This window comes from Rutidosis leptorrhynchoides, chromosome 11 (genome assembly GCF_046630445.1).
Source record: "Rutidosis leptorrhynchoides isolate AG116_Rl617_1_P2 chromosome 11, CSIRO_AGI_Rlap_v1, whole genome shotgun sequence".
Classification (NCBI taxonomy): domain Eukaryota; kingdom Viridiplantae; phylum Streptophyta; class Magnoliopsida; order Asterales; family Asteraceae; genus Rutidosis; species Rutidosis leptorrhynchoides.
In genome coordinates this window covers 289165038-289174120 of record NC_092343.1, presented here as the reverse complement: position 1 = coordinate 289174120, position 9083 = coordinate 289165038, and positions in this window count along the sequence as shown.

Here is a 9083-nt window from a genome sequence, read left to right as displayed (position 1 = left end):
CTCTTCATTCATATTCATGGTGTGTCGAGTAGTCGGTGCCATTTCCTTCAAAATAGTCAAATGGAACAAGTTAATCATACAGAATATTAAGAGTAGTTAATAGTATTTCGTAGCATAATATGAACTCATTTATAAAAGCTTTTTCTTCATATTAGCGTTTTATAAGTTTAAATTCGGGTAGTACCTACCCGTTAAGTTCATACTTAGTAGCTAATATACAATTCAACTACTACAATTCTATATGAAAAACTGATTATAATAATATTTCGCGTTCAAACTTTTACACAATATTTTACAAACTTACAATACCGCTTATTTTACATATAGCATGAAATATAGCACACAATAAATTTGATACAAGATGGTTGTGAAGATAATTCTAGCTAGTACACAAGTCATTCAGCAAAAGCAATAAAGACACGTAATTCATACGTCCAGAAACAAGTCATGCATTCTGGTTTTACTAGGATTACTTCCCATCCTTGGTCTTGTGGAACATAACCGTTATGGTCTTTGATAAGACAGCGTGTTGTAACGTCATCAAAGGGACGAGGGTTACGTAATGTCCAACAGTCCCGTAACAATCTAAAAACCTCATTTCTTACCCCAATTACCGACTCCGTCACTTGTGGGAATGTTTTGTTTAATAGTTTTAGCCCGATGTTCTTGTTCTCACTTTGGTGAGAAGCGAACATTACTAATCCGTAAGCATAACATGCTTCTTTATGTTGCATGTTAGCCGTTTTTTCTAAATCACGAAGTCCAATATTCGGATATATTGAGTCAAAATAATTTCTTAACCCATTGCGTAAAATAGCATTTGGGTTCCCCGCAATATATGCGTCAAAGTAAACACATCGTAACTTATAGATTTCCCAATGTGATATCCCCCATCTTTCGAACGAAAGCCTTTTATAAACCAAGGCATTCTTGGAACATTCTTCGAATGTCTTACAAACTGATCTCGCCTTAAATAGTTGTGCCGAAGAATTCTGACCGACTCTAGACAAGATTTCATCAATCATGTCTCCGGGTAGGTCTCTTAAAATATTGGGTTGTCTATCCATTTTGTGTTTTTATACTGTAAAATAGACAAGAGTTAGATTCATAAAAAAAATACTTATTAATACAAGCAGTTTTTACATATATCATAAAGCATAAGCACACTATATTACATATATTATACCACACGAATACAACTATCTTATTCCGACTCGCTTGTTTCTTCTTCTTCGGTTTTGGTTCGTTTTGCCAATTTTCTAGGGATATATGATGTTCCCCTAATACGAGTCGTCGTTTTCCACATTGGTTTAGAAAAACCTGGTGGTTTAGAGGTTCCTGGGTCATTGTTACAACTTAAGGACTTCGGGGGTTGACGATACATATAAAGTTCATCGGGGTTGGAATTAGATTTCTCTATTTTTATGCAATTTCCCTTATTATTTTCTTTTGCCTTTTTAAATTCAGTTGGGGTAATTTCTATAACATCATCGGAATTCTCGTCGGAATCCGATTCATCGGAGAATTGGTAATCCTCCCAATATTTTGCTTCCTTGGCGGAAACACCATTGACCATAATTAACCTTGGTCGGTTGGTTGAGGATTTTTTTTTACTAAACCGTTTTATTATTTCCCCCACCGGTTCTATTTCTTCATCTGGTTCCGATTCTTCTTCCGGTTCCGATTCTTCTTCCGGTTCTGACTCTTCTTCCGGTTCCTCTTCGGGAACTTGTGAATCAGTCCACGAATCATTCCAATTTACATTTGACTCTTCATTATTATTAGGTGAGTCAATGGGACTTGTTCTAGAGGTAGACATCTATCACATAATATCAAACGCGTTAAGAGATTAATATATCACATAATATTCACATGTTAAAAATATATAGTTTCCAACAAAATTTGTTAAGCAATCATTTTTCAAGTAAACACGGTCGAAGTCCAGACTCACTAATGCATCCTAACAAACTCGATAAGACACACTAATGCAAAATTCTGGTTCTCTAAGACCAACGCTCGGATACCAACTGAAATGTCCCGTTCTTATTGATTAAAAACGTTCCATATTAATTGATTTCGTTGCGAGGTTTTGACCTCTATATGAGACATTTTTCAAAGACTGCATTCATTTTTAAAACAAACCATAACCTTTATTTCATAAATAAAGGTTTAAAAAGCTTTACGTAGATTATCAAATAATGATAATCTAAAATATCCTGTTTACACACGACCATTACATAATGGTTTACAATACAAATATGTTACATCGAAATCAGTTTCTTGAATGCAGTTTTTACACAATATCATACAAACATGGACTCCAAATCTTGTCCTTATTTTAGTATGCAACAGCGGAAGCTCTTAATATTCACCTGAGAATAAACATGCTTTAAACGTCAACAAAAATGTTGGTGAGTTATAGGTTTAACCTATATATATCAAATCGTAACAATAGACCACAAGATTTCATATTTCAATACACATCCCATACATAGAGATAAAAATCATTCATATGGTGAACACCTGGTAACCGACATTAACAAGATGCATATATAAGAATATCCCCATCATTCCGGGACACCCTTCGGATATGATATAAATTTCGAAGTACTAAAGCATCCGGTACCTTGAATGGGGTTTGTTAGGCCCAATAGATCTATCTTTAGGATTCGCGTCAATTAGGGTGTCTGTTCCCTAATTCTTAGATTACCAGACTTAATAAAAAGGGGCATATTCGATTTCGATAATTCAACCATAGAATGTAGTTTCACGTACTTGTGTCTATTTTGTAAATCATTTATAAAACCTGCATGTATTCTCATCCCAAAAATATTAGATTTTAAAAGTGGGACTATAACTCACTTTCACAGATTTTTACTTCGTCGGGAAGTAAGATTTGGCCACTGGTTGATTCACGAACCTATAACAATATATACATATATATTAAAGTATGTTCAAAATATATTTACAACACTTTTAATATATTTTGATGTTTTAAGTTTATTAAGTCAGCTGTCCTCGTTAGTAACCTACAACTAGTTGTTCACAGTTAGATGTGTGATGACCCGGGAATTTCTGACCAAATTTAAACATAATCTTATATGATTCGACTCGATAAGCAAAGTCTATTAAACCGAGTCTCATTATGTTTGAACTATTTCATGATAACATTTGACCTTTAACTATTTCCGACGATTCACGAACCTTTAATTGTAACTAAGAATGTAAATATAAATAATTATATATAAAACTAATTATATTAGTATTAATGAACTATTAAGTAATTTTGTTATTATAAAAGATAACATTTAATAACTAAAGATTTTCATTTTGAATATATATAGTATATTGTATATAAATGATTCAAACATATTTTACCAACGTTATCAAAATATTAAATGTACAATGTTATACTTTGTAGTTAATTGTTTAATATACATAATTAATCATCTACTCAACATTTAAAACATGATTTTATATATATGGTAGTATACATATATACATAAATATAACTATATATATATGATTTTATACATAATTATTATATTATGTATATGTAGAAATTTATAATATATCTATGATGAAATAATGTACTATTTTAATAAATATATATAATACTTACATATATAAAACATTTATATTTTTCATAATTACATACATAAGTATAATATAATTAGTATGTAAATAAATATTATAATATATTTATATTAAAATGCATAAATATATAATATTCAGTATATGTTACAATACATATTACATAATTATTAAATATTACATAATAATAGATGATATTAATAAATTAAATTTAAATACAAATATAGTTGTTGTAGTAATGTTATTTGTATCGTCAAATATCAATATTTGTATTCATAATATCACTTTATATCATATAAAGATGAAATTGGATGTATAAATTAGATTTTTATTACTAATATTATTATTATCGATAAAATATTAATATTATCATAATTAGTATGGTATTATTATTATTATTATTATTATTATTATTATTATTATTATTATTATTATTATCATTTTTACAATTATTATTATCATTAATATTATATTTATCATTATTATTAATTTTATTAATATTATTAGATATTAATAGTATTGTTATTATATATTATTATTATTAATTAAAAAAAAACAGTAGGGATCTATATTATATGCTTGACCTCTGTATCCTTTATCTCTATTATTATTATTTTTTTTGTTTCTTTCCTGCTCCAAACTCGTGAACCTGTGTTGACATTTTCTCCATTTTTTATCAACCGATCTCTATTATTACAAAATGATTATGTATAATTGCAAATCAAATAAAAAGGAAATCCAATGGGATTAAAGAGCACAGCGATATTTTTTTTTTCTTCTTCTCTGCACGCTCCAATTTTTTTTTCTCTTAATTCAATTTCGAATAAAGTTTCAAAATCTAAAAATGCAGAAAGGTTAGAAATCTTTCTTTGAATCTATCTGCAAAATCTCAACTCTCAAATCTTTATATCGATCTTGAATTTTGAAGTCAAAGTTTAGTTTAAAAAAAGTCAACAATTGTTCTTGAGACAAATTCGCGTTCGTGTATATGTTTCTGATCAAATTGACGATTCCAGTAGTTTTTATACATGTTTAGAAAACTATTTCGTGTTATAAACATTATCTATAATGTTATCTATTACGAAATCAATTTTTTTTGTTTTGTTCCAAGAACCGACGCTGCAGTAGGCCTTTAGTGTTTTTTTTTTTTTATTTTAGAACCCAAATTATTTTTTTTCTGTAATGTTTTGAAGCTTTAAAAGGAACCCTGATTTTTTTTTTTTTTTGGTTATTGATGTTTTGTTGAATCCATGAGACTTGTGGAGAAGAAGAGGAATAGAAGAAAAACAGTTTATATATAAAATTTAAATTCAATATTAGTACAGAGAATTAGAATTGGTGGGATGGTCGAGAGTGTTTGCGTGTGAGCATGTGGTCACGAGATCGAGTCCAGAGGACGGTAGTTTCTTTTTTTTTTTTTGAAACTCTTTTCATGTGAGGTAGTTTTCTTTTCTAATTTTATTATTGTTATTATATATTAATTATTATTAGTATTATTATTATTATTGTGATTGTTTTGATTGTTATTGTTATTGTTATTGTTATTATTAGTATCATACTTGTTATCATATTTGAAAGTATTATAGACATTACTATTATTATTATGATAGGTATTAATAATATTATTATTAGTAATAAACTTATCATTTTAGTATTTTATCATCATTAGGATTATGATTATGATTATCATTATTATTATTATGAAGGAAATAAAAATATATTATTATCATCAATATTAGAATTTGTACCGGTTTATAAATAATAGTATCATCAGTACATTTACAATTAATAATATCATATTTATCAGTATCATCATTAATATTTACTAGTATTATTATGATTATCATTTATCATTTTATAAATATTAGAACCCTTATTATTAACATAAGTATGGTATTAGTATTAATATTATTTTAGAGTTATTATTATTAGTATCATTAACAGTTATCATTTTCATTTTTTTGCTATTAGTATTATCATTATTAATAAAATTATTATTATTATTAGTAAATTATTATTATCTAAATTATTATTTTAACAAATAAATCTTTTGTACACTATATATATACACTTATGGTATATACTAGGATTGTATTAATAATTCACATAACAAACTAATAAAATTTCATAAATACAATACTAACCACAAATATATGTATATAAATATATTAATGTCACTATTTATATAAACGTAAATCATTATAGATATATATACATAAAATCAATATATATATAAAATATAACTTAAAATATAATATAAGTATACGTTTTAAAATAAAGGTTAGAATAAATTCTACAAAACTATAATATATAAATAATACATATTAATAAATGAAATTTTGTAACTTACATTATACGTATTAATATATACACAATTGATATAGGTTCGTGAATCCGAGGCCAACCCTGCATTGTTCAATGACGTCATATGTATTTTTACTACAAAATACAGTATCGTGAGTTTCATTTGCCTTTTTACCCTTTATATTTTTGGGCTGAGAATACATGCGCAACTTTTATAACTGTTTTACGAAATTGACACAAGTACGTGAAACTACATTCTATGGTTGGATTATCAAAGTCGAATATGCCCCTTTTTATTAAGTCTGGTAATCTAAGAATTAGGGAACAGACACCCTAATTGACGCGAATCCTAAAGATAGATCTATCGGGCCCAACAAGCCCCATCCAAAGTACCGGATGTTTTAGTACTTCGAAATTTATATCATGTCCGAAGGAGGATCCCGGAATGATGGGGATATTCTTATATATGAATATTGTTAATGTCGGTTACCAGGTGTTCAATCCATATGAATGATATTTTTGTCTCTATGCATGGGACGTATGTTTATGAGAAATGGAAATCTGAAATCTTGTGGTCTATTAAAATGATGGAAACGATTGTTTAAGTTAAACTAATGAACTCACCAACCTTTTGGTTGACACTTTAAAGCATGTTTATTCTCAGGTACGAAAGAAATCTTCCGCTGTGTATTTGCTCATTTTATAGATATTACTTGGAGTCATTCATGGCATATTTCAAAAGACGTTGCATTCGAGTCGTCGAGTTCATCAAGATTATTATCAAGTCAATTATAGTTGGATATATTATGAAATGGTATGCATGCCTGTCAACTTTCGATGTAATGAAAGTTTGTCTTTTCAAAAACGAATGCAATGTTTGTAAAATGTATCATATAGAAGTCAAGTACCTCGCGAAGTAATCAACTGTTGTGAATCGTTTATAATCGATATGGACTTCGTCCGGATGGATTAGGACGGGTCTTCACAGTTGGTATCAGAGCGGTGGTCTTAGCGAACCAGGTCTTGCATTAGTGAGTCTAACTGATAGTCGTTAGAATGCATTAATGAGTCTGGACTTCGACCGTGTTTGCATGTCAAAAGTTTTGCTTATCATTTAGTGTCGAAAAATTATTTGCTTATCATCCTTAAAGTCTAAGACACGTCTTACTGCCTTTATTGTATAGACAGTGTATAGTGAAATTCATATCTTAGCGTATCTGTTATTGTTACCTTTGCCTGACAGCTTCCGTAGATTCCTCCGTAGCTTATGGGATTTTAGTATTATATATGCATATGTAAATTATGTATTGCAGGGTACTAATCTACATCCTATAATCTATTTCTTATCGAAAATCCTTCATCTGATCGTACGAGATGAATCCCTCAACCAGTTCGAGTCCATCTGATTTCGATAGCTATTTCGATAGTTATTCCGACAGCTATTTCGATATGGATTTCCACTCGAGCTCCGAAAGCAGAGTAACCGGAATGAATCGATCAATTAGCCATCATCTATTCTGAATGAATTGGAGATGGGTTCGTAGTCGACTTAATCAATGGAAACGCGAAGAAGGCGATCATTTCCACTAACCAAATTCACCTCTTGACAATGAACCTAAAACGTTTACCGGCGAACCTGTTCGAGACACCATTTTCTCTCTCATTTCCAAAGTATCTCATCACGATCATATACTATCTCAGATTCTAAACCTCATTCATCCGCTCGTCCGAACCGACAATCATCCCGGTGTAATAGAAGAAGTTAACGAACTTCGCGCATAAGTTGTAGTCTTGGAAAATATGGTGCAAAACGTACCAGCTTCATCCAAATCACCGGCACCAACGGTACCACCAACAACCCAAATTTCAATATCACATGCCTCAACATCTCAATCTATACCTCGAGTATAATCATCATTCTACATGACATTCTACATGACATTCTACATCAGTTATCTTCGTTCGACATGGTGATTATGTAATCTCTAATGTTTTAGAGATTATTTATTCTAGTTCCAACTGAAAACTAAATGAGTTTAATATCATGTTAACTCATTAAATTCATGATTACATCTGAAGAAAATATATATGTATATATGTTTTCATAAAGATTGTAATTAAAAATTCTTTTGTACAAACTGTTAATAATAAAAATATTTTAACGGGTAGGTAATACCCGAGGAATATTTAAATTTCACATTAATAAGTTACACTGTATATTCTTCGAATCTGATTCAACAGTTATTCACTATCCTATTTACAACCACCGGGATACTTATCCGTTCACCAAAGAATAACTATTTTCATTCAAATTCAATTTCATATTTGAATTTTGACCTATCAGAATCCAACAAGTGGCATAATGAAGAAATAATGGACACAATAAAAATTGATTAGAAACAGACTAATTAACAATATTAAATTTTATTAAGAAACCACGCTAACAAAATCCTAGCTAACTGTTCCTAGCTAACTGTTAATTCCGTATTACATTTTATTTATCGCAATTTATTTTATCGCAATTTATATTCTCGCAATTTTATTTATTGTCATTTAATTTATGTTATTTACTTTACGCACTTTATTTATCGTCATTTAATTTCTGTTATTTATTTTACGCACTTTAAATATCGGGACACGTATACAAGGTTTTGACATATCATATCGACACATCTATATATATTATTTGGAAACACCATAGACACTCTATATGCAGTAATGATCGAGTTCTCTATACAGGGTTGAGGTTGATTCTATAATAATATATATACTTTGAGTTGTGATCGAGTCTGAGACATGTACACGGGTCACGATACGTATTAATTAATTCAAATATTATATATTAAACTATATATGAATGATTGCACTGTCAACTGTGGACTATCGACTGTGGACTAATAACATTGGACAATTAAAATGAATTAAAATATTGAATATAACATATGAAACTAAACAATTCTTCAAGTTTGCCACTTGATTTCGTCTTAAACCTCATTTGTATCTTCACGATTACATTCTGCGTTCAAACCTTTCATGATTCTTGAAAACACCTCAATCGATAGGATGAATCAACCACACTTCATCTACGGAAGGAAAGATTTATGCATATAGTTATGCACCTGAGAAACTCTCGGCAATTGAGTAAAAGTTCAACACGTAGCCGCGTCAGATCCTTTGGCATTTAT